This window comes from Melopsittacus undulatus, unplaced genomic scaffold (genome assembly GCF_012275295.1).
Source record: "Melopsittacus undulatus isolate bMelUnd1 unplaced genomic scaffold, bMelUnd1.mat.Z mat_scaffold_149_arrow_ctg1, whole genome shotgun sequence".
Classification (NCBI taxonomy): Eukaryota; Metazoa; Chordata; class Aves; order Psittaciformes; family Psittaculidae; genus Melopsittacus; species Melopsittacus undulatus.
In genome coordinates this window covers 100,339-126,463 of record NW_022994113.1, presented here as the reverse complement: position 1 = coordinate 126,463, position 26,125 = coordinate 100,339, and the positions used below count along the sequence as shown (strand labels likewise).

General features: G+C 66.8%; 3 pseudogenes; all 3 read right to left on the bottom strand.

Annotated features, from left to right (window-relative positions):
• Nucleotides 1–908: 908 nt before the first annotated feature.
• On the bottom strand, nt 909–7,390 carry LOC117438343 (protein unc-45 homolog A-like; annotated as a pseudogene).
• A 2,822-nt stretch (nt 7,391–10,212) lies between these two features.
• On the bottom strand, nt 10,213–18,369 carry LOC101876689 (alpha-mannosidase 2x-like; annotated as a pseudogene).
• Nucleotides 18,370–19,216: 847 nt separating this feature from the next.
• LOC117438337 (tyrosine-protein kinase Fes/Fps-like) lies at nt 19,217–25,430 on the bottom strand (annotated as a pseudogene).
• Between the last annotated feature and the right edge of the window lie 695 nt (nt 25,431–26,125).

Here is a 26,125-nt window from a genome sequence, read left to right as displayed (position 1 = left end):
GAGCCCCGCCCCCCCCGCCACGCGCGCGCCGCCGCCGCCCACCGGAGCACCACGTGCGTCTCGGACGGGAGCGCCTCGCGCCACAGCCCCCGCAGCTGCCGCCGCCACCCCCGCGCTCCGCAGCTCCAGCCCCGCCCCTACCGGAGCAACCACGTGAGCGGGGGGGGCACCCCGCGTACCGGCACCGGGGGGGGCACAGCCCATAGGAGCAAGGGCATCCCGGGTACCGGCACCGGGGGGGGGCACAGCCCATAGGGAGCAAGGGCATCCTCGGGTACCGGGGCTGGGGGGGGTCAGGGGCATCCCGGGGCACCCGTCCCGTGCATCCCGCACCGGGTGCGCACCGCGGCGGAAGTACCGGGGCACGGGAGACTCCAGGGAACCGTACCACGGGAAGGTGGAGGAGCCCTCCCGGGGCCCGGGACAGACCGAGGGGAGCGGGCAGGAACCGGGCGGGCCGGGGGCAGCACCGGGCGGGCGCTCACCCGTCTCCACCACCACGTAGCTCCATGCGGGCCACACGCGGCGGATCCCCCCCGGGCCCGGCTCCAGCCGCCGCGGGCCGAGGCCCGGACCCGGCTCCCCCGCAGCCTCCTCCGTGCTGAAGCCGAAGACGAGCCACGAGGAGCCCGCGGCCGCCATTGCTGACGGGGCGGTACCGGGAGGCGGTACCGGCGGCGGCGGAGGGAGGGACGGAGCGGAGCCGTGGTCCAAGAGCAGCTTTAGTGCGGTGTCACCGGGCGGACCCGCCGCCGGGCCGGGCTCAGCCGCGTCCTCCCGGTTAAGGCAGACGGTGGCAAAGGCAGCGGTGATCCCCATCCTGCACCCCTCCCCGGGGCACCGGGCAGGCACCGGCAGGCACCGGTCAGGCACCGGCCCCGCGGGCAGCAGGGACCCCCCATCGGAGCAGTGTGTGCAGCAGTGAGTGTGGCAGCCCCAGCATCAGGCGTGCTCCGGGTTGGGCTGGATGAGGCCGTAAGCCACAGCTTGTGCCAGGCTCTCCTTGGCCGCCTGTGCCACACGCGGCTTCTCCTTGTCCTTGGCCAGCACCGACAGGATCTCCAGCACCTCACTGGCCATGAGCTGCTCGGCCACGTCCCGTCCGGCCGCCACCATGTTCATCACCACCACGGCCCCGCGGTGCTGCAGCTCCGCACTGGTGCTCAGCAGCAGGGCCTGCAGGATCTCCAACCAGTGCACTGTCTGCAGGCAGGGCAGCAGGAGCCTCAGCACTGCCCCACGCAGCCCTGCTGCCCCCGTGCTCGGTCAGGCTGTCCTGGCTCCAGGGCAGGGAGCATGGGTCACCAGTGCTGTCCCAGTGTCCCCCCACCCCACCGCGGGGCACTCACCACCTGCGGGATCCGCTTGCAGATGGGGGGGTGCAGGGCTGTCAGCATGGCCAGTGTTCCCGACGCCGCCCGACGCAGCTTCTCATCCTCCTCCCCACTGTACAGCACCATCAGCTTCAGGCCGGTCACTGCCCTCAGCCAGGAACAGCTCCTGCACCTGCGGAGGAGGAGGAGGGTGGGTGGGATGGATGGGAGCCCAGGAGCCCCCCAGACACCCGGCCCGGCCCTCACCTCCCTGCTCATGGCCATGTTGCACATGCATTCGGTTGCCGCCAGCCGGATCAGCTCGTGCTCCTCAAACATGTACCCCTCGATCATGGGAACAGCCTTCTCCTTCAGGATCTTCTGCCTGAAGCAGGGTATGTGTGAGCGCTCCCGGCCCAGGTCAGCAGCCCTCTGGGATGGACAGGACTGGGCCAGGCTCCCGCACACCCCCCATCCCAGCACTGCCCCTACCGCAGCCTCTCGCTGATGCCAGCCAGGTTGGTCAATGCCATCAGCCCCTCAAAGTTCTCCAGGCCCGTGCGCTGCAGGTGCAGAAGGCTCACCAGGGGTCGGACCACCTCATAGATCTGTGAGAGCAGTGTTGGGCTCAGACCCTGAGCACCAGACCAGGACTGTGCCCATGGAGCTGGGGTACGGGGGGAGCCCTGAGCCCAGCCTGCAGGCAGAGCTGCTCCCATGGTCAGGCCTAGGCCATCAGGTGCACAACACCAGGGTCTCCCACCTCCTGCTCCCCAGGAAGGATAAACCCATTCCAGCAGTCTCTGCAGTGCAGATTCCACCTTGGATCACCAGCCCTGGAGCTGCTGAGCCCGTTCCCAGCAGGCTGAGCCAAAAGCTCCGCAGCCAGGGCACACTGCGGCTCCACCAGAGCCCCTCCTGTGGCCCTGTTCCCATCACGTCCCACACCGGCCCCTGCTCGGCAGCCCCAGCTCACCCGCTCTCCAGGGAAGGCCATCTCTGGGTTGGAGGTGATGGTGATCTTTGCCAGGGCCTGAGCTGCCTTGGTCTGTCCCACCTCGGTGCCCTCCAGGGACAGGGGGATGAGCGCCTGCAGGCAGAGGCACAGCGGCAGTGCTGCAGCCGGCTCAGCACAGCCCCAGCACAGAGCCAGAGCCCCAGCACACACTGCAGCACAGGGCTGAGCCTCACCTTGCCTCCTCCCTGTGCAACCACACCGCCCCGGTCCTCTGCCTCCTCCACCAGTGCCAGGAACACCCTGCGGACAGAGCAGCTGCAGCACCAGGACACCGGCAGCGGGCGCCGGCTGCACCGGGGCCCTGACATCCCTGTTCTTCTAACAGGAGCTGCATCCCCAGACACAAAGTCTGCAGCAGGACACGGCAGCCTCTGGACCCGGCTCCCCATACCTGGAGATGAGCTCCCGGCAGGAGTTGGTGAGCGCTGGGTTCTCACTCTTCACCATGCAGGCCAGAGCCGACACCACCCCGGCCGTCAGCAGCTTCCGCACCCGGCGCTTCACGAAGTCTGGCTTGTCCTGGCCCAGAGGCAGGGTCAGCGCTCGGCTCATGGCACTCCCCTGGTGCCATCGCTCTGAGGCCCCAGCCTCAGCCCTGTGCCCCACAGGACCCCAGGCTCTGCCCCATTGCGTGCTCCCCAGATGCATTGTGCCCTGCCTACCTTGGGGTGCTGCTCTGGGATGTGCTGCTTGGCATACTTGGCCAGCTCCAGCATCTGCGGGTCTGGCTCCTCATGGTCGTAGCTGTTGGTGCAGTTGACCAGGGTGGAGGCCACAGCGTAGAGCACACTCCTGTCCTCTGACTGCAGGGGTAACAGCACCCATCGCACCCACGATGGGAGAGGATGGGCCAGGGCCTGAGTCCACCAGCACCACCAGACCCTTCCACACTCCCCATGTGTGAGCCCCACCACCCCCTGCAGCACCAGGAACCCACCGCAGCACCGGACGTACCCTGGCCAGCTGGAACATGGCCTGCAGCGCTGCCTTGTCCTCCACGAACTCCTCCTTGACGTCAGCGTCGAAGGTGAGGTAGGCCAGGCCCTCCACAGCCCAGCGCCGTGTGCCCACGTCCATGGCCTCATTGCAGAGCCACCTGCAAGGGGCTGTGAGCATGGCTGTGTGTGTCCCCCACCCCCCAGCTCCCTGCCCCACCACTCACTTGCGGCACTGCTTGGCCAGCTTCAGCGTGGAGCCCTCAGCAAACTGCTTCATGCTGAAGTCAGTGCCTCCGGCAGACCCCAGCTTGCAGAGCCCCTGCAGGGAGGAGCAGCGCTCGTGAGCCCCACGGCATAGGGGCACAGCACTGCAGACCCGAGCCCTGCAGCCACAGCCCAGCATCAGCCGCAGCCCAGCATCAGCCGCAGCTACAGCCCAGCATCAGCCACAGCCCAGCATCAGCTGCAGTGTGCTCACCACCAGCGCCCGGATGCGGATGCTGTCCCTCTCGCTGTGCTTGTAGATCTCCTTGAGCAGGCTGACGCCGTTGGCAGTGATGAAGGAAGCGCGTTTGGCCTTGTCGGCAGCATGGATCAGAGCCTCCACCGCGACCAGCTGGTGAGCCTCGCGCACGGAGGCACAGAGGGACAGCACACTGTCCATGATCCCCTCCAGCTCCAGCACCCTGTTCCCAGCATCCGAGGGGCCCTGCAGCAGGCACGACACTGTCTGGATGGCCCGTAGCTTCCCCACCAGATCCTGCCCCTCGAACCAGCTCCTGTGCGGCAAGAACACCGGGGGGGGGGTAAGGCTGATGCCTCCCACTGCCCCCAGGCACACACAGCCCCAGCTGCTGAACCCAGCACAGCCGGTTGTGGTGGAACCTACAACCTGCTTTTATCACCAAGAGCAAAACCGTTTGGGGATGGGCTGCTGCTGCATGAGACCGAACCCCATGTGCCCCGGGGATGCCCAGGCTCACCTCACATAGTCCTTGCACAGCTGGTGGAAGTTCTCCCTCTCAGCATCACATTTCAGGTCATCGTACAGTTTGCTCAGCAGCACCGAGGCGCTCATCCGACTGTTCTCTGTCACGGGCAGGCTGCCTGGGCTGCCACTCACTGTGCTTCCCACCTCCAGGATCTTCTTCAGGCCTAGGAGATGAGGTCACACACCCCAGGACAGCAGAGCTGAGGCTCCCCGAGCCAAAGGGGGTGATGCCGGGTGGGATGCTGCAGGCTGCTCTGCTCACCCTGGTCAATCACCCACAGGCTCATGCTGTTGTTGGTCTCCTTTGGTGACTTCCTGGGTACCACCTTGATGAGCAGGTTGAGGGCATTGTCACGGCCGTGTGCAGAGGCCCCTTCCAGAGCCAGCAGCTCCAGGAGGTGCTTGATCAGCAGTTTCAGGTCCTTGGAGGAATCTTCCAGAAGACACAGTCCCCATCAGTGAGCACTCCCCCCACAGCCCTCACCCTACCATGGCAGTGCTGGCAGGAGATGCTGCCATGACCAAGGGCTCCCAGATTCCAGCCCAACCTCACACTAAGCCTGGCCCAGAGCCTGGCTCTGCAGCAGGCAGCACTCACCCAGCACCACCGCGTCCTCCTTGCCACGGAAGTCCTTCTGCAGCCCTTCCTTCAGGGAGTCAAACATCACATGCAGCAGGTTGCAGGCAGCCAGGGACACCTGCTCGTGCTCCACACCCAGCACTGCCGAGAGGCGAGGGGCGCCCAGCTCTGCCAGGATGGCTGTGGTCTGCAGGTACAAGCACAGCTGTCAGCTGGAGCTCTGGGGGAAGCCATGGTGCTCCCCAGCACCTCACTGGGACAGCTCCAAGTCACAACCTCAGGCCTGGCAGGTGACAGCCCAGAGCTCCTGTGCAGGGCTGCAGGCAGAGGCAGTGACACTCCCTGCCTGTCACACTCCACAGCCTCCCCAGTCCCCATTTCCCCTATCACACATGAGAGCTGGGCTATGGTGGGACCTACCCGGGAGCGGTGCCCCGAGCACAGCCCACCAGCGTGCGCAGGGCTGCCAGCATCAGGTCAGCCTTGGCCGTGTCGAGCAGCTGTGTCAGCAGCCGCACACCATCACTCTGGAAGATCTTCTCTGCTCCAGCCTCCTCTCGCGCCAGCACGATCAGGTTCTGTGCAGCCTGGGGAGAGAGAGTCATGTCTGAAGGCAGCACCCCACAGAGCATTCCCCATGGAGCACACTGATGGCAGGAAGCCCATCCTCACCCCAGCAGCATCCTTCAGCCAACACCTTCCTCCCCCCTTGCCTTCCAGCCAAGCCTCCGCTCCCCACAGCTCAAACCTTTTGCTTCTTGTCCACATCATTTTCTTTGAGATCCAGCAAGATCTGGAACATCTGCTCCACCTTTGAGTCCGTGCAGGACATGGTCTTCATCTGACACAGAGCAGGAAGAGCAGCTCAGCCCTCACCGTCTCAGATGACCCCATCCACAGAGCAGCCCTCCCCGCTCACCTTCTCATGCATGCTGCTGCCCAGGGCACGCAGGGCCTCCTGGAACGCCTTGTTCTTGGGCTCCAGGCTCAGGCACCGCTGCAGGTCAGTGACGCCTGGTCCAGGCGGCCCAGCCTCTGCAGGGCCTGGCTGCGGCGGAACAGAGCCTTCACATCCCGGCCGTCCGCTTCGATGGCTGCAGGGAGATGGGTCCATGGCAAAGGCCTCGGGCTGCTCCTGACCCTCAGTGCCCATGTGGGCAGTGCACAGGAGCCCATCCCCTGCCAGCCACCGACAGTACCTTTAGACGCGTCAGCCTCTGCCTTGGTGTAGTCCTCCTGCAGAGACAGAGAATCAGCCTGATGTGCTGCCCGTAAGGCCTGGCCCAGCCTGGCCTGGTGTGGGCAGGGGCAGCACCCACTGCTTTACAGAGGAGCTGGGAAAGGATTGTGAATTGAGAAGATGGGAATAGCATCCATGGCACAGTGAGCCAGCCCAGCAGGACATCATATCCTTCCCAGACACAACCCTCATGGGGTTCCTAAGGTGCCCTGTGGCCCCTGATGGTTTTCAAGCACTCCTGGTCCACTAGAGCCCCTGCAGTTCCCTGTGCTCCCCTCCTGCCCAGAGGCAGTGCCACAGTGGGAGGTCAGAGATGCTGTGAGTGTGGGAGGTGCAGCCCCGGAGCACACACCCAGCGCAGGCATGGACGGGAGCACCGTGTCCTGGCCCTGAGAGCCACCGGGGTGTGGGGCAGGACAGGACATCAGGGAGGGAGGGGAGGAAAGGTGAGCAGAGAACACAGCCGGGAGTGCCCCCCTGCCCCCCTGCCATGCACCGGCTGTGCCCCCTGCCATGCACCAGCAGTGCCCCGTGCCAAGCACCGGCAGTGCCCCCCTGCCCCCCCTGCCAGGCACCAGCAGTGCCCCCTGCCAGGCACCGGCAGCGCATAGCCGGGACCGCGGGAGGAGGAGCCGAGAGGGCGGCGGGGCAGGGCAGCCCCGACGGGCTGGGGCGGCCGGGCAGGTCCCAGGCAGGTCCCGGGCAGGTCCCGCAGCTCTCACCAGCTTCAGGTAGCAGGCAGCCCGGTTCCGGTGCAGCACGGCCCGCTCGGGCCCGGCGTCGCACAGGCTCAGCGCCTCCGTGTATGCGGCCAGGCCGCGGCGTGGTCCCCCGCCTGGAAGTGCGCGTTGCCCCGCTCCCGGAGCTGCGCCGCCGTCACCTGCCGACGGGCACCGGCTGGGACGGGCGCACCGGGGCACGGGCATGGCTCCGGCTGCGCGAGGGCGGCGGCCCCGGGACACGGCCCCGCTGCCCCCGCCTGCCCCCGGACCGGGCACCTGCAGGGGACCCCTCCGGCGCTGCTCCATTCCAGCCGCCCCGCACAGCCGTCCGTCCCGCCCGGTCCCGTCCCCGTGCTGTCCGTCTCGCCCCCTCCTGTCCCGTCTCTTTCCCGTTCCATCCCACCCTGTCCCCTCCCGTTCCCTCCCCGCTTCTCCTCCCCTCCTCCCCGTTCCCATCCCCTCCCGTCCCCATCCCCTCCCGTCCCCCTCCCGTCCCCGTCCCCCCCCCGTCCCTCCCCGTCCCGGTTCCCACGCGCTCCCACCGCCGCCGCCTCCATCGCGCTCGTGACGTCTGTGCCGATCGCCCGGGGAACGCGGACGCCACCGCCCATGTTACGTGACGGGGCCGGGGCGGTGGGAGGGGCGGAGGAGGCTGTGGCGCCCCCCGGCGGACCGGAGGTGCCGGTACCGACCACGTGCGACCTCGTGTGTCCGTGTTTGTGTGTCTGTGTGTGTGTGTTGTGCGCATGAGTGTGTGTGTGTATGTGTGTGTCTGTGTGTGTGTGCGTGTGTATGTGTGTGCGCACATGTGCGTGTGTGTGTGTGTACGTCCCGCACCCCCCCACCCATGGACCCCCCCCCCACAACCCCTCCCACCCCCTCATCAGCCCCGCCGGGGACCCCATTGCCGCGGGGCTGGGGGGAGCGGGAGAGCAGCCGGTGCCCCCCCGGGAGGCCGCGGGGCAGGCGGGAGCCGAGGGGCAGGAGGCGGCAGCTCCGGGTGCGGTAGAAGTGAACGAGGTCGATGGCCATGAGGAGGAGGATGAGGAGCCCATAGAGCCCCACGAAGGGCAGTGCCAGTGGGTTCCTGCAGGAGGGGGCACCTCAGGATGGGGCAGTCATGACCCCCCCAGCACAGCGGGACCCGGGGCAGGAGGGCATGGCTGGGGCCTGCTCTGGGTTCCAGGCTGGCCGGGCAGACCCATGTCCCAGCAGCAGCACGGGGAGCCCGGGCCCACACTGCCCCCGGCCCTGCCCCACACAGCCCTGCCCCACACATCCCTGCCCCACACAGCCCTGCCCCCACATCCCTGCTCACCGCAGGAGGCCGGGCCGGCCAGGCTGGACAGGTTCACCCCAGTGAGAGCCTCCAGGGCTGCCTGGGAGCAGCAGGACTTGAGCGTGCGGGGGCCAGGGCGGCAGCAGTACCGGTGGCCTGCAGGGTCCGTCAGCCGCGGGCAGTAGAAGCCGGGGTGGGAGCGGCCGTCGGGGCCCATGTACCCCTCACAGAGGTGCAGGTTCTGCACCGAGCCTGCGGTGAGGAGACAGGGCCCTGAGGGGTTGGGGTGACCTTCGAAGGCTGGGCTGGGAGCACCCCGGCCCCATGAGAGCTGGGTTCAGTCACAGCTGAGCACGGTGTCACCAGCACTGCCCTGTGTGTGCCATGGCCTCTGCTGCTCGCCCTGACTCCAGCAAGGGCAAACACGGGTGAGGGGGTGATGGTGGCAGATGGCAGGGAAAGGCCCAGGGCAGCCCCGACCTCCCCATGCTGATCCCCTCCCATCCCCACCACCCAACACCGTGGGGTCAACGATTGTCACCCTGCAGTTGTGCAGTGACCAACCCCAGCACCACCGCCCCAGTGCAGATCACCGCACCCCAGCACAGAGCCAGGCTCCAGCATGGAACAGCAGGAGCAGCCCTCAAGGGCCACGGCCCCAGCAGGGATGGGGAGGACGGTTTGGGGAGCAGGGCTGTACCTGTCCTGCAGAGCCCGGGGCACAGAGCCATGGTGAGGAGCAGCCGGAGCAGGAGCCCACCCGGCATCTTCCTGCTGACCCTGAGCAGCTGCAGGTCTGGCTCCGAGGAAGGCAGAAACCACAGCCCCTCCTCTCCTGCCTCCATCACGGCCCATCAAGAGCCACTTGGAGCCATTAAAGCCTCCTGCACTCCATGCCCGTTCCACAGGGACCGGGGCAGGAGGCGGGAGCATCGCTAATGAGCTTCTCAGGGGCCAAGAGCAGACAGGAGGCACCTTCCCCATGGCACTGGGGCCATGGGTGCTGCTGGGACCCTCAGCCTGCCTGGGGATCCTGGTGCTGTGGGTGAGGCTGGATCATGGTGGGCTATGGTGCAGCCCCTCGGTAGCTCAGCCCCGGCGGGCCCTGTGCCGCAGCCTGGCCCCCAGCCAGCCGTGCCATTAACCAGGCTCTGGCACGCCCCGGCAGCACACTGTGCCAGTGCAGGGCTGTGCTGCCCCTGCTCCCCAGCACAAGCCATGCACCAGGCCCGGTCTTGCCCTTTCCTGGCTGGCCAAGGGTGCGAGGGGCTGAGCTCTTGGGGTCCATCCACACTGGTCTGTGCTCTCTGCCCATCCTCAGGCTGTGCCCATGGGCTATGGTTTGTGGGCTGTGCTGGAGGCTCTGCAGGAAACCAAGGCAGAGCTTATCCAGCACCATGTCCCTGCCTGCCTCTCCCTGGGCTCCCCCCAGCAGTAATGAGCCCCAGAGGGGACCGAGGAGTGCAGCAGCTCCTGTGTCCCCACAGCAACCAGGAGGATGCTCCTGGTGACGGCTTTCCTGCAGCCTGTGGGACACTGCAGACCAGTGGCCGGGCTCCTTGGGCACCAGAGCATCTCCCCACACCGCACACACACACTGTGCCCATCTCCCCTGCAACCAGCGAGTGACCCACAAACCAGACACAGACCAGAGCCCTCGGAAACAGCCTCATGTTTCCCCAGCTCCAGACAGCTCCATCTCCAGTCCACAGCACCGCCCTGGCCAGCAGCTCTGGGCTCACCGCACTGCCCCGGGAGCCGGGGAGCCTGGCACGGACAGGCCCTGACCCAGACCCGGGGGTGGCAGCCGTGTGGGGCAGCAGGGCAGCCATGTCCATCCTGCCGGTGCCGCAGAGCCTGTGGCCCCTGCCCAGCCACAGCACAGCACATATGGCACCCATATGGGAACACAGGGATAACAGATGAGAGGGCAGCAGCCTCTGCCAGCCCAGCACCTCCTGGCCAGGGCCCACCGCCTGCATGGGGCTGCTGGCCCAGCGCCTGCGAGCTGTGCTGGTGCTGCCGCGCCGGTGCTGCCCATGCTGGTGCTGCCCATGCCGGTGCTGCCGTGCCGGTGCTGCCCGTGCCGGTGCTGCCCGTGCCGGTGCTGCCATGCCGGTGCTGCCCGTGCCGGTGCTGCCGTGCCGGTGCTGCCGTGCCGGTGCTGCCGTGCCGGTGCTGCCGCGCTGCTCCCCTCCTGCTCCGGGAGGCGCTACCCAAGGCGGATGCGGAAGGTGGCGATTTCCATGGGGTCCATGTGGATGTTGGTGCTGTTGGAGGCCGTGCCCAGGGGGTACATCAGCGTCAGTGACGTGGGCTGCAGGGAGCCCAGCTCCAGCCCCTGGAACAGGCTGCCCAGCGCCAGCTACAGACAGGAGGGAGAAGGACGTGGGTTGTGGTGCCCGGCAGTGCAGCACCATGCACATGTGACAGCCGTCAGTTCGTGACCCCCCCAACCAGGGCACCACAGTGACCCACCCCAGGCTCTGCCCTTCCTTACAGCATGGACTGCAGGGGGATGCAGGGCTCCATGGAAGGTTCCAGACCCAACATCCTCCAGCTGTGCCTGTGCAAGGGCCAGAGCAGCCACTGTTTGTGAGACACTGGTGCTGAGGGACCTGGGCCCCCTCCAGCATAAGCAGAGGATGCAGGAGGCCAGACTGGGAGCCCAGCCTGGCTCTGACCCAGCAGTGTGGAGGCATCAGCCTGGTCCTACCTTGCCCTGGCTGGTGGTACAGTTAAACCCCAGGTTCTTGGCCTCCAGGCTGCAGTCAAAGCCTTTGCGGTGCAGGATCAGGGCTGCCTCTGCCGAGGGCAGTGATTCATCCTGCTGGGAGCCAGGGGTGAGGTGTGATGCTGGGGACAGCAGGTCCAGCCCCCCCCGGGGCACAGCTCACCTCTGCCTGCAGCGTCCGCAGGTTAAGGATGTGGAAGTCGCAGGGGAGGGTGGTGGAAAGGGGCACGAAGGAGCGCAGGGCTGGTGGGTTCGGCTCCTCCTGGGCCACGGGCATGACCAGCGCGTCCGAATTCAGGTGCATGGACGTGATGTGGCTCAGCAGGGAGGGGAAGCTGATCGGGCGCTCATCCTGTGCCTGCCGGAGAGCACAGGGCTCAGCACCAGCCAGGGGGGTCAGGCACAGCCCCTGGCACAGCCCCTGGCCAGCCCCTGGCAGCAGTGGCCGCACAGGGCACCCAGAGCTGCTCCCACCTGGGCACAAACACCCTCCCCAGCAGTGACCAGGCCACAGACCTGGCCAGGGTTGTGCTATCAGCTACTGCACGAGACGGGTCACACAGTGGGGCCAGGCCACCGTTACCTCTGGGCTGCCAGTCCTGGTGCCAGGGAAGCCCAAGGCTTTAAACATGGAGGCCAGCGTGGAAAGGAAGCTGGAGCTCTGAGTGGGTGACGTGGCACATGCATGGGGAGCAGTGAGGGGATGGGACAAGAACACCCTGATTATGAGGGCACTGCAGCTTCACAGGGACCCCTCTGCATGGTCCCACCCTCCCCATGGCCCCGCTCCCTCCCGGCCCCATGCACTGCAGGCACGATGGCTGGGAGGGCCATGGAGCAGCAGGGGATGAGACCTGCTCCATCCCAGAGCACCCATCCTGCACCCGAGCCCATGCACCTGGCTGGCAGTGGTGCGGCGCTCCAGCAGGATGCGGAACCGGTTGCGTGTCCTCTTGTTGTCCTTCAGCCCTTGGCCCAGGCCCCGGTTGTCGTCCTGCATGAGGCGCCGGTCCAGGATGACCTCGAGCTGGCCTGCAGGGGTCAGGTGCCAGCCTGGGCTTTAGCCTGTGCCCAGCCTGCAGCCCCCTTGCCTAGCGCAGCCCCCAGGGCACAGCCCCACAGCCCCTCACCGCTGCCGAGGCTGGTGACCCCCAGGGCCTGGGCTGTGTGCAGCGTCAGCCGGCTCTGTGTGTCCTGGATGTAGGCCATGGTGGGCATGGGGTAGAAGTTGCCCTGGAGTGGCAGCTTCCGCCGGTACCTGCGGGGCTGGATCTGCCGCGGGGCAGAGCTCAGGGCCTGGAGGTGGCTCTGGCCGTGCCGGTGCCAGGGCACAGACCCCATGTAGGCAGCAGCCATCCCTTCCTGGGCTGCCCCATACCTGGAAGCCATTGAGGTCCGTGAAGAAGGTGTCTTCGCTGTTGATGTCAGTGCTGAAGCGCAGGGCCAGCTCCGTGTTGATCTGGTCACGGATGTCCACCAGACACGATACATCCAGGGACAGCCCCTCCACCCCTGGGGACAGGCAATGAGGGGCTGAGCCCCACGGGCAGCACTGCCCAGCACCCCTGGACCGGGAAAGCTCCTCACACAGCCTCACATTGTCTCACCTGGCACGTTGTAGAGCCGCACCACAGTCTGGACGTGCTGGTAGTAGCTGGTGACCTCAGAGAAGAGGGGTCCCTCCGTCACCCGCACCACTGGGAGCTCACTGGGGGCATAGGGCTGGGGAGAGAGAGCTGAGCTGAGGCTGCTGCCTGCAGGACCCTCATGTGGCTGCAAGCGGCTCAGAGGTGGCCTCCATACCTTGGCCTCGCCATCAGGCAGGAACAGATAGGCTCCGCTCTTGTCCTTGGAGGCCCTGGTGCCATAGATGAGGAACTCACTGCTCACCCTGTGCTCCCGCTCGTCCCCAGCTCGGCGGATGCTCTGCGGGGTGGGAGCCAGCACAGGGTGAGCACTGTGGCATGGGCAGTGCTGGGCCCCTGGCCCCACAGAGCCCCACACTCACCTGCAGCAGCCCCTGGCCCCACAGAGCCCTGCACTCACCTGCAGCAGCCCCTGACCCCACATTGCCCCACACTCACCTGCAACAGCCCCAGCCCCTGACCCCGCATTGCCCCACACTCACCTGCAACAGCCCCTGGCCCCACAGAGCCCCACACTCACCTGGCAGCCCCAGCCCCACAGAGCCCCACACTCACCTGCAGCAGCCCCGAGCGCCCCGAGAAGCATGCCCGCAGGTGCTGGTTCTCCAGGCAGATGTCCTCGGTGCCGGCCGGCAGCACGTGCACGGGCACAGGCTCCTGCCTGCGCATGGGCAGGTTGAGGCCGGGCAGGTACAGGCGCACAGGACTGTGGTGCCGCGCGGCCCTCCGAGGACTTGTGCAGCTGCAGCACCCGCAGCCCCAGTGCAGGCAGGCGCGCCAGGACAGACACCTGCGGTGGTGTGGGGCTGTGAGCCGGAGCCATGGCAGGGACACACTGCCGGGGGCTGGGCACAGACCTGGCCTGGCACTCATGGAGCCTCTGCTGAGGGGATTGGCATGAGGGGGGTGAGGGCTTGTGAGCAGCAGAGCTCATGCTGTGGTGCAGGGACACGTGGTGCCACAGAGGTATGGGGTCACTGGTATGGGGTCACTGTATATGGGGTCACTGGTATGGGGTCACTGTGGGATGGGGTCACTGTGGGATGGGTCACTGTGGGATGGGGTCACTGTGCAGGACAGGGCTGGCACACCACGGGCTGTGCAGGATGAGGGTGGGGGGTGAGCAGGGCTCTGGGGCACCCCGTACCTGGTAGACGTCAGGCACTGTCTCCGTGTCAGAGCCCCAGTGTGCGCTGAGCTGGGCAGGCAGCGGCTGCCCCTCCTCGGAGAGCACCCGCACGTGTGGGGAGTTCACCAGCACCTGCACCACACTCAGGCGCTCCTGCTCCAGCGGGTTGAACACCACCAGGAACCTGTGGGGAGGCACAGGGGGATGGGCACCCCAGCCCCACAGCAGCACAGCTGCCCCACAGCCCAGCTGCCCCACAGCAGCCCAGCTGCCCCACAGCAGCACAGCTGCCCCACCACCCCAGGTGCCCCACAGCAGCACAGCTGCCCCAGCAGTCCAGGCACCCATTCAGGCCTCGCACAGAGCAGGGCACGGAGCCTACCGGGTGAGACATCCACTTTGACCACAGTTCTCTCGGGTAGGGAGTCCTGGCTGGGGCGCGTCTCATCCTGGGGAGAGGGGCGGTCAGAGCTGGGGTGCACTCACCCTTCCCCAGGTCCCCACTGGGTGAGCAGGCAGGGCTGTGCTTCCAGAGGCACAGGGACACTGCCACAGCATGGTGCCATGAGCTGGCGCAGGAGCCATGGGGCAGGGGCTGCTCACCGTGCTGAGGAAGGGAGCAGCAGGATCATGGTGGTAGGTGTCCTTGTCCCCCAGCACCAGGTAATGTGCAGCATTGATGATGACGCGCTTGAGATTCGTGAGGGACTGGAGCAGCCTGGGGCACAGGCAGTGAGACACAGACTGTCCTCCCACCTCCCAGCATCCACCAACACAGACATGCACTGGTTTGGGTTGGAAGGACCTTGAAGCTGATCCAGCTCCAACCCCTTCCACTGGAGCAGCTGCTCCAAGCCCCTGTGTCCAACCTGGCCTTGAGCACTGCAGGGATGGGGCAGCCACAGCTTCTCTGGGCACCCTGTGCCAGCACCTCAGCACCCTCACAGGGAACAGCTTCTGCCTCAAGAGCTCAGCTCAGTCTCCCCTCTCTTGGCAGGTTCAAGCCATTCCCCTTGGCCTGTCCCTACATCCCTTGTCCCAAGCCCCTCTCCAGGTTTCTTTCACACCCTCCACCTCCAGCAGGAGATGGGTTCATACCCCACACCCAGCCCTGCTCCAGCCCCATGCACACCAACCCCACCTGAGACAGGCCCCTCCGGCTGCACCCAGTGTCCCTCACGCACCTGACTCCGTAGTCAACGGCCACAACCTCCTTGGCGGTCCCAGCGATGGCATCGTGGTGCTGGAAGAGGCCCAGGTTGCGGCGGGCATTGCTCAGCAGTGTGTAGTCAGAGAGCGGGTATGTGCCATCAGCACCAGCGCGGCGGGCATGGGCAAGCGCCAGGCTGAACAGGATCTCTGCACCCCTGCAGAGGGACAGAGGCTGCGTGTCCCTGCCCTGGCCCCAGGGAGCTCAAGCCAGGCTGGCACACACTGCCCTGGGGCTGGAGGAAGGGCTGGCCCTCCCTCAACCACACCTGAGCCACCCCCAGCACGTTGGTGGCTCTAGCACAGACCAGGGGCTCCCAGTGCTGCCTGGCCAACCCTCACCATACCCTGCACCCACCCCCTGCTCCCCCTGCAGCCCTGCCTGCTCCCCCTCACCGGAGATGGGTCTCCAGCACCCGGTCCAGGCTCTTGTAGAAGGGCCGGGAGGTGAAGTAGCCTGTCCAGTAGTGATCCTCCCGGTCCGCATAGGAGAAGAAATCCCCACTCAGCACCGGGAACCCGGGCGGCTTCATCCCCGGCACGATGCCCACCCTCTTGTACAGGGCATCAAAGTAGTCGGAGAGGGTCCCAAACTGTGCCTGCAGGACAGCACCCACAGCCCTCAGCACCACGGAACCAGCAGGGCTCCCGCAGCTGGGGCTCCCACCACCCCTCCCAGCACTGTGACCTGGACGTGCAGGTTGGGCTGCGAGTTGAGGAAGTCAAAGATGCGCTGGTGAGGAACGTGGGAACATCCCACCTGCGGCTTGTCGTAGCGGAAGTCATCCCCCAGGGGCACCAGCAGCACCTTGCTGCGGTACAGCTTGGACTTCTTGCGGTACTGGTCCAGCAGCAGCTGGGCTCTGCCGTGGGGACCAGGCTGTGACGCTGGCTCAGGGCTCAGAGCCACCTCCCTTGCCCTGCAGCACTCACCGCTCTGCCACGTTGGCATCGGTGATGGCGCGAGGAGGCACCTTCCATGGGCAGTTGATCCGGCCGCCTGGCAAGCGCTTGAAGTCAAACTGGCAACAGATCTTGGGGTCTGGCCCACACGTGTGGGGTATATCGTAGCTGTAGAAGGGCATCATGTGGCAGAAGATATCGGTGCTGGAGTCTGTGTCTGCGGGACCAAGGACAGATGAGAAACAGCAACAGCTCTCCCTTTCCTTCCCAGATCCAGCTGCTGGGGTGGTACAGGCACAGCACACAGGCTCACTGCTGAGCCCAGAAGGCACAGCCGCCTGCATGGGGCAGTCCGGGAGTCACCCTGGGGCTGTCCCACAGGGTGAAACTGCTGCAGAGCAGAGATATCACCTCCTGGGGCTCAGCTCACACCCGCACAGGAAACAGTTGGAAACCGTTGCCTGCTGCCACCCCCCCCTCTACCATCACCCCACAGCAGCCCCTCACCCCACGTCTGTCTCCACATGAACTCCAAGTTCTGGGTGGCCGCAAAGTGCTTCTTGATGGAGTAGTGCACGCGCTGGATGAGCATGCCCGTCAGGTTGGAGCGCTTCAGCAGGTAGGGCATGGTGGAGCTGTACCCAAAGGGTCAACGGCCCAGCCCGACCGTGGCGTCACACCTGGGGGCACAGAGACCCTTCAGCCCCACACTCTGCCCTCTGCCCCTCCAGCCCAGCATCCCACCCTGCTCTCACCAATGTTCTTCTCCAGCCACTGGTGCCCCTCGATCAGCTGATCGATCATGGCAAAGTAGTGGGAATTGGCCTCATCAGTCATCACCCAGCCACCCGTCACCATCTCCAGCTGCCCGTTGCCAACCAGCCTGCAAGGGGGACACACAATCAGCTCCAGGCAGGGCCCTGCAGTGAGCCTGGGGGCTCCCAGGGGCTCCTTGGGGACCAGAGCTCATCTCCACACAGACCAACATCCTCCATTGTCCCCTCTGTCCTCCATCCCCAGCCCTCCTGGAACAGGCTGACAAGCGGCTCTCTCCCACTGCACAACCCTGCTCTCCAGGTCTCCCACACACCGAGGGTACCCTGGGCCCTGCCAGGCACTGCTCAGGTTCTGCAGCAGCACTGGCATGCTCAGGGTCACAGCAGCCCTACCTGCGCACCACAGCCCGCTTCTGGGCACTGATGTTGTCCCACCACTTGGCAAAGAAGGAGATCTCGGACCAGATGAAGCGGCGGCGCGGGTCCTCCTGCAGCTTCAGCACCATGCTGTTGAGGATGTGCTGCGTCTGGTCATAGTAGTATTGTCGAAGGTCTTGATCCAGCCTGCCAACACAGCCTGGGGGTCACTGCGTGGGGCCAGCCCTGCCCCACCAGCACTGCAGGCCAGCACTGGAGCTTCCCCCCCTTCCCACCCTGCCTGCTGCTCACCAGGGTCGTTGTGGGAGTGTGGCACCACAAACACCTGCAGGGGCTCAGCATCCCACTCGTTGGGCTCGTAGGTGATGTCAAAGCCCTGCTTCCATACACCTCCATCCTGGTTGTCAAAGGGCAGCAGGGAATACACAGCCAGCATCTGCCAGGAGAGAGAGGTCAGGGTGGACACTGCATTGAGAGACACCCACCTGCATAGGGCCAGGACCCCCTGGTGCGGATACCCTCGTGCCAGCAGAGCTGTGCCCACACCTGCACGTCCGGGCTCTGGCCCTTGCCCCCCAGCGCAAACTGGCAGTCCTGGGGGGACACGGAGAGGAAGCTTGGGCGACTCTCGGGAGGCAGCAGCCAGGAGCCATTGTGTGTGTGGTGGGGCAGCGCCGGCTGCCCCTCGGCATGTGCCGTCAGCTCCAGCACCGAGTCCTTGATGTGGCTGATGATGTCGTGGTTCTCCTCCAGCAGCTGCTCCAGCTGCTCGATGCGGTTCTGCAGCACCGAGATCTGGCTCTGGGGACACAGGTGCCGCGGTCAGAGCCTCCAGTGCCCCCGGGCAGAGCAGGGACCGAGCCCCGGACCGGGGGTCCTTGGGGCGCTGCTGCCCCACAGCCCCAGCCCGGGGGTCCTCGGGTGCTGCTGCCCCACAGCCCCGGCCCGGGGGTCCTCGGGTGCTGCTGCCCCACAGCCCCAGCCCGGGGGTCATCGGGTGCTGCTGCCCCACAGCCCCAGCCCCACAGCCCCAGCCCGGGGGTCCTCGGTGCTGCTGCTGCCCCACAGCCCCGGCCCCACTGCTCACCCTGGGGAAGTTGCCCCCGCTCTGGTGCCGCGCGGGGTCGTGCTGCACCCGGTCCAGCATCAGGTACAGGGAGAAGACGGCCACGCAGAAGATGGCAGCTCCGCACACCGTCACCTGCTTCTTCAGCTTCATCCCGAGGGCCGCGCCTGCAGCGGCGCACACGGGACGGGACGGACCCGGCTCCGGACGCTGCTCCGCGGCCCCGGCTGAGCCCTGCCCGTGGCGCCGGTGCCCGTGCCCTGCACAACCTCACCCCGCAGACACCTTCCTCCTGCCCCCCCAGCCCCACGTCTGATCCGGGACCGGGTACCTACAGCCCGGGCCCAAGGACGGGGCCGGCGCAGGCCCCGGCGCGGCCGAGCCGAGCGGACCCGAGCCGGGCAGGGCAGCCCCGGGGGCTGCGGCAGCCACGGGCCGAGGAGGCCGCAGCGGGGCCGGTGCGGGGGCCGCGGCCGCTCCGCTCTTACCTGGGAGGCTCCGCGGCCCGAACCCGCTGCTCACATCACCGGCAGCGGCTGCGGCCGGATGGGCCAAGCCCCTCCCGCCGCTCCGCCCTTCCGGGACCGGCCCCGGCCTCGAGGGGGCGGCTCCGCCGGCAGCGCAGCGGGAGGGGCCCTGGGGCAGCGCTGCCTGCGCCGTGCGGCCGAGCACCGACCGGTGCGGGACCGGCACCGCCCGGGATGCACCCGCTCATCACCCCATAGCACCGGGGGGCACCCGGTCATCGCCCCATAGCACCGGGATGCACCCGCTCATCACCCATAGCACCGGGGGGCACCCGGTCATCACCCCATAGCACCGGGATGCACCCGCTCATCACCCCATAGCACCGGGATGCACCCGGTCATCACCCCATAGCACCGGGGGGCACCCGGTCATCACCCCATAGCACCGGGATGCACCCGGTCATCACCCCATAGCACCGGGATGCACCCGCTCATCACCCCGCAGCCCCCGGCCGGCTGCCGATGCTCCCATCCGCGTGTGCCCTGTCCCGGCTATACGGAGGCTGCTTGTCCTCCCTGGCTCCCACTGTCCGTGCCCCCCGTAGCCCCCCGGACGCGGTGCTGCAGAGCCCGTTTGTTTATTGCAGCGCATGGAGCCCTGTGGGTGCCGTGTCCCGGGAGCTGTGGGTGCCGTGTCCCGGGACCGGAGCTGGGAGCACGGGGAAGGGTCACAGCTGTGTCCGGGCGCAGCAGCCACTTCCCAGGCAGAGGCGGCCGCTGCCGGAGGATGGATCCGGGCACAAGGAGCTGTGGTTCCGTTATCCCCATCACCGGTGCCGCTTGCGGATGGTGCTGAGGTCCTGGTGGATGGTGCTGAAGCTGGGCCGCTGGCGGGGGTCGTACTCCCAGCAGCGCTGCATCAGGCGGTACACGTCCTCGGGGCACTGGGGGGGCGGCTCCAACCGCACACCTGCGGGGCAGCCATGAGGAAGCAGCAGCCACCGGCCCCATAGGCACAGCCCATAGGCACAGCCCATACGCACAGCCCCATAGGCAAGCCCCACAGCACATGCACTGTGCTGAGCACATGGCCCCTCACTGCCTCTTGAGAGCCGGACCGTGGCACGGCCCTTACCCTGCTCCACGGCCTCACGCGTCTGCTGGTTACTGAGGTTGCTGTAGGGAACAGCACCGAGGCTGAAGGCTTCCCACAGCAGGATCCCGAAGCTCCAGACATCACTCTCTGAGCTGTATCTTCCTGGGACATGAGGCAGGATGGATGCTGGTGGCTGGGGACACCCATGGCTGTGCCTGTGCTATGAGCACTGGGGTGCCCAGCTCTTCCCCCCAGGACCGGCCATGTGGGAGCAGGACAGCATGCCCAGCACTTCCAGCTCCCAGGTGTGCCGTGGGGCTGCCAGGCCATGGCCGGCTCCATCCCATACCATAATTGAGTGCTTCAGGAGCAGTCCACTTGACCGGGATCTGCTTCATCCCCCCTGTGGAGGAGTAGATGCCATCGTCCTCCTCCCGGGACATCCCAAAGTCACTGATCTTCAGGGTGTTCTTCTCTGTCACCAGGCAGTTCCGAGCAGCCAGGTCCCTGGCACAGCCCAGAGCCATCAGCTCTGCACCCACCGTGCACCATGGCCCCAGACACAGGATGGGAGCAGCAATGGCTCCTGGTGCGCGCCCGAGCCCACCTGTGGATGCAGTGCTTGCTCTCCAGGTACTCCATGCCGGCAGCTGCGTTCTCTGTCATCCTGATCAGCTCCTTCACCCGCAGCCGGGGCCCCTCACTGCGCAGGAAGCTCAGGAAGTCCCCCCTGCAGCCGGGACATGGAGCTGGTGTGGCTGCCCTGCACACCTGAGCTCTGGCTGCCCTGGCACACCCAGCTCCTGCTGCCCTGGCACACCTGAGCTCTGCTGCCCTGGCACACCTGAGCTCTGGCTGCCCTGGCACACCTGAGCTCTGGCTGCCCTGGCACACCCGAGCTCTGGCTGCCCTGGCACACCTGAGCTCTGGCTGCCCTGGCACACCTGAGCTCGGCTGCCCTGGCACACCTGAGCTCTGGCTGCCCTGGCACACCCGAGCTCTGGCTGCCCTGGCACACCTGAGCTCCACTGCCCTGGCACACCTGAGCTCCGGCTGCCCTGGCACACCTGAGCTCCGGCTGCCCTGGCACACCCGAGCTCTGGCTGCCCTGGCACACAGGAGCTCCGGCTGCCCTGGCACACCTGAGCTCCGGCTGCCCTGGCACACCGAGCTCTGGCTGCCCTGGCACACAGGAGCTCCGGCTGCCCTGGCACACCTGAGCTCCGGCTGCCCTGGCACACATGAGCTCCGGCTGCCCTGGCACACCTGAGCTCCGCTGCCCCAGCAGCTGGCAGCTGCGGACTGGGCTGCTCACCCTGCACCAGCTCCATCACAATGTAAATGGGCTGCCTCTGGGTGCAGACCCCAATGAGCCGGACGATGTTTGGGTGGTTGTACTGCTTGAGGATCCTGCAGGGTCAGGGAAGCACAGCTTGGGGGGGCAGCTGCCTGGGCACAAAGGTGCTGCAGTGCCATCATGGTGTGAACAGCTGCAGCTCCCAGGGATGGACACACAGACGGGTTGGGACCAGCACGATGGCAGCACAGACCTTGCTTCCTGCAGGAACTTGGCCTTGAGCTCGGCTGGGAGGGTTTCCCTGCAGGACTTCACGGCCACGGGGGTGTTGTCGGTGAGCAGGCGACCGCTGAACACTTCCCCGAAGTTCCCCTGAGGACACAGGGGCAGCAGCTCCGCTTGCCAGCGGCCAGAGGCAGCCCCTGTCCCCCCACAGGCACAGCCCTGTCCTGCAGGCCAGAGGCAGCCCCTGTCCCCCCACAGGGACAGCCCTGTCCTGCAGGCCAGAGGCAGCCCCTGTCCCCCCACAGGCACAGCCCTGTCCTGCAGGCAGAGGCCCCCTGTCCCCCCACAGGCACAGCCCTGTCCTGCAGCAGAGGCCCCCTGTCCCCCCACAGGCACAGCCTGTCCTGCAGGCCAGAGGCAGCCCCTGTCCCCCCACAGGGCACAGCCCTGTCCTGCAGGCCAGAGGCCCCCTGTCCACACAGGCACAGCCCTGTCCTGCAGACCCCACACAGGCAGGACTGCAGCACCCTCACTCACCCGGCCAATGCACTCCCCCAGCAGCACATCCTCATGGCTGAGCACCCATTTGTCCTGCAGTGAGCGGACACTGGAGGTGTGAGCTGTCCCCATCCCTGCCTCAACCCCACATCCCTGCCCACTGCCCACTGTCACCTTGGGGATGGCCCTGGCCAGGACGACCCCGCTCTTGCGGGTGACAGGCTGCTGGCTCTGCAGGAGGTGGTCAATGAGCAGTGGGATGGTGGGAACCCGTCCCCCTCCAGCCGGTACATGTTCTGTGGGGAAGGCTGACCCGTTGTGCCTGCACACATGGGTCTGCTCACAGGGGCTGGGGTGCAGGGGCTGCGGTGCACGTGGCCGTGTGGCACAGGATGTGTGCACACCAGGCAGGGCACACACAGGTGGGGGTTCACACACACTGCAGGGCTCAGGCCCCACAAGGACAAGCACAACTCATCCTCTGCACGCGTGTCCCGTGCACCAGGGGCACCCCCTCTGCCTGCCTGGGGCTGCCCCAGCCGCAGCACCCCACCTGCAGTCACTCACATCAACAGCCTGGATGATGAAGTGCCGGACCTGCCCGTCCCACAGCACGCTGAGCACGGACTCCTGCTTGCCCTGGCTCTCCCGCACCAGGAAATCCCCAGTGCGGCTCAGCAGCTCCTGCACCTCGGAGCGCAGGATGGCCCCATGGTACCAGACCTGCTGGCACAGCGGCTTCTGCAGCTCTGGGATCAGGGGCACGGGGGGCGGCAGCTGGTGCAGGATGGAGATGGGGTGAGCCCGGCCGTGCAATGTACCAGCAGCGGTGCCTGAAGCAGTGTCCAGGGCAGGGCACAGCGGGTGTGGGGGGTATGGAAGGGAGGGGGCTGTGGAGAGAACAGGGGCAGGAGGTTCAGGGAGCTGGGGACAGGATGGAGGTGCCCAGGGACTCACCGAGTACTTGGGGCTGAAGATGCCCGAGATGTGGCTCTTGAGGGTCTCCAGTGCAGTGCTCCCACCGCGCTCCTGCTCCTGCAGGACACGAGCGGTGAGCTCTGCATGGCTGTGGTGACCCAAGCCCAGTGAGCCCCATCCATGGCCAGCGGGGCAGGGCTCACCACGGAGCAGCCCAGGTGCGGCTCGTCCTGCAGCAGCAGTGCGGGCAGCGGCTCCCCAGCCCCCAGCTCCTCCAGTTTGGTGGCCAGCAGGTCCCTCTGCGCCCGCAGCTTGGCCTGAGTGCAGATGCAGCCCTCGAGCTGCTGCTGCAGCTCCTGCAGCCCCTGACGCTTGCCCAGCAGGTGCACCCTGGGGACAGGAGGGAGGTCAGACCCTGCCGCAGCCCTTGCCCCCCCCCCGACCCCATCTCACCTCTCCGCCGGGCTCCGGCCCCGCTCCTCAGCCCGGAGCTCCGCCTGCAGCTCCTGCACCCGCCGCTCCCTGCTGCTCACGGCCTCGGTGGCAGCCGCCAGCTCCTCCTGCACCGAGCTCAGGCTGCAGGGACCCGGGTGCCAGCGGCTCTGAGCTGCGGTGCGGGTGGCAGTGCCCCTGCCCCAGCCCAGCCCCGCTCACCAGTGCTGGACGCTCTCCATGGTCAGCTCATTCAGCTGCAGCTCAGCCGGCACCAGGCCCTCGGTCTCCTCCAGCAGGCTCTCATCGAACGACACCTCCGGTGGCACCTCGGAGCTGTACCTGCAGGCAGCCAGTGAGGCTCTGCTGCCCCCCTGCCCTGTGCCCAGTGCCCACGGCTGGCAGGGGCTGCAGCAGCGCCGGCTGTACCTGTGGCTCTGGATGAAGCTGCTGTACTCGGTGGCAGGGTTGATGGCCTGGATGGCACCAGCGATTTCCTGGTGCACAGCCAGCACATCCTCCTGCACCAGGCTGCTGATGCTGTGGTACTCCCTGAGGATCTCCTTCCTGGTGGAACATGGGTGCTGGGGGCTGCCGGGTGTCTCCACCCCAATGACAGCGCTGTCACCCGGTCCCCACATCCCACTGTTGCTCAGGGATTATGGGGGTGCCCAGGGTTGGGTAACGGGGTGCAAGGCGAGCAGTGGGGCAGGCAGAGCTCTTACAGGATGAGGACCATCTCCTGCTGCAGGCTGTAGAGGGACTGGTGGAGGGTGGGCATTGCCCGCTGGTAGTGGTGGTGCTGGTGGAGTGCGGCTGCCCGCACAGCCAGCACGTACTGGTTGTGCAGGGCATAGAGCTTCCAGAGGCTGCGCACGTACTTCTCCTTTGCCTTGTCCCGCTCCTTGTCTGGGGGAGAAGCCATGGAAACCCCTGCTGTGGAGCACCACCGGTGCCAGAGCTGCAGCGCATCCACTGCAGCCACTGAGGGTCACAGTGGGGGGGCTGGGAGGGGGTCCCAGGGAGGCAGGGCCAGGGCTGGGGCAGTCACACAGGGATGCTCCCAGCCCACAGCCTTGTCGGGATGGGGCAGGCAGGGACCGGGCACCTTTGCTGGCCTCCTGGTACTTGCGCTTGGCCTGGGCACTGTCCCTTGCCAGGCTGCGGTACTGAGCCTTCAGCTTCTCCATCTCCTGCTGCGTGGTCTGGGGAGGGTGATGCCGTCAGTGGGGCAGGGCTGAGGACCCCGCTGCCCCCCACCGGGACACGCACCCGGGTGTACTCGTGGCTGAGCTGCTGCCACCGCTCACTGAAGGTCCTGCGGAGCTGCTGCTTGTCGCGGATGAGCAGGCTCAGCTTGGCCAGCGGCCCTGCCACCAGCTCCTCCGCGTGCTGGCGCAGGATCTGGCTCAGCGCCTCGGTCCGGCTCGCCAGCACCCACCAGGACTGCAGGGACAGGCGTCAGGCCCGACGTGGGCAGAGCCAGCGTCCGGCACCACACCGCTCATCCCTACCTCGGCAGTCTGGCTGCTGTGGTCACCGGAGCGGAGCTGCCCCGAGCTCTCCTGCTTCTCCAGCTGGGAGAACATGTGGTGCAGCATCCCTGCGTACTCCCGGTCGCTCTTGGCTCGCTGCGACATCCACTTCTTCATGAGCTCCAGGAGGCGCAGCTCACTGTCCTGCAGGCGCAGCAGCGCGCTGTGCCCCTGCGGGCCCCACAGCTCCGGCCCGAAGCCCATGGCACCGCCGGGAGGGGTGAGGAGGCTGCAGAGCAGCCGGAGAGCTGAGCCTCGGGCTGCTGCCCACAGCCGTGACCGGTGTCCGGCAGACCCTCTGCATCCCGCACACCCCTCATTCCCTGCCATGGGACACGGGGCCTGCAGGAGCAGAGCTCTCCCTGCCCCATTCAAAGCAGGGGGAGGGCAGGAGGGTGCTGAGTGCACCCGAGCGCAGGGGAAGTTGGGGCCCATGGGGATGGTGCCAGGGAGGAGGAAGTTTGGGGTCGGAGGCAGCAGCATCACCTCTGCCATGCATGGGGCTGGTCCCAGGGCAGTGCAGCTGTGACCCCCACCTGGCAGACACCAGCCCCATGTGCCCAGCAGCTCCAGCCCCTCCTGCCCCTGGCACCGTCACCCTGAGCTCCTGGGGAGCCGCAGGAGGGGGTGTCAAGCCCTGGAGGAAGGTGCTGAGCTTGGATGTGTCCCAGCACCCAGGACTCCAACATGGCTGTTGGGAGGTAAACTGGTCCCAGCTGTGGTCCCGGAGTGTCCTGCCCCATGGCAAGGGCACAGGAGGAGCAGGAAGGTGCTGGGCACATGTCTGTGCAGGGCAGGATGTCCCCTGGTGCAGCACCCAGCACCATAGAGGACCAGCACTGAGAACCCTCCCCAGCCCCACAGAGGGGTCCCTGTCCCTGCCAGCCCCCCAGTGGGGCATGGCCCCTCCAACCTGCCTGTGCTGCGAGGTCCCTGCTGTGGGGCTGGATCAGGCGTCCTCCTGGGGCCAGGGCCGGTGCAGTGTGGACCCGGTGCAGCTCCGGCTCCCAGGGAGGAACAGGAAACCCAGTGCTGACCATAGAGCCATTGCGAGATTTCCTGCCCTCCCTCCCCTCCCTGCCAGTCCCCACTCCCGAGGCCATGGCTCTACCATCACCCGCAGCCCCAGCCCACACGCCCATCCCACTGCTCCCACAAGGAGTGGTGCTGGCAGGGTTCAGGCCTGAGGGAGCCCAGGGCATCTCCTCACCCCGGCTGTGGTCCATTGCCCATGTGGATCCTGAACGCTGTCCCTGCAGAGCCCCTTTGGCTGAGCCTGGTCCTGCCTGTCCCCAGCCCTCTCCATAGCCCTGGTTCCCTGAGAGGCTGCAGGAACTGGGGGGCAGCCCCACTGAAGGGGGTGATGCTGTCGCCACCCCCAAGCTTGGCCCTTGTGACCGCGAGAGGCCCCAGGACAGAGCATCCACTGCGTGGGCACCCGTGGGCCATGCCGCAGCCCTCGGCACCACCTCATGCCTGCACAGCTGGTTCCCAGCTCCCCACAGCAGCCCCAGTGCTTCACTGGTGCCACAATGGGACAGCTCATCCCCGGCTGCTGCCACCATCACCACCCAGCACCACCAGTACCACCATACACGTGCCCTGGCTGCCTCCTGGGTAGTTAGTGCTGAGCCCTGTCCTGTGCCTGCAGGACACAGCTGAGCTGATCCCACTGCTGCAGGAAGCTGGGGGAAGGAGCACATCAGATGGAGCTTTGCTCAGCCTTCAACATGGA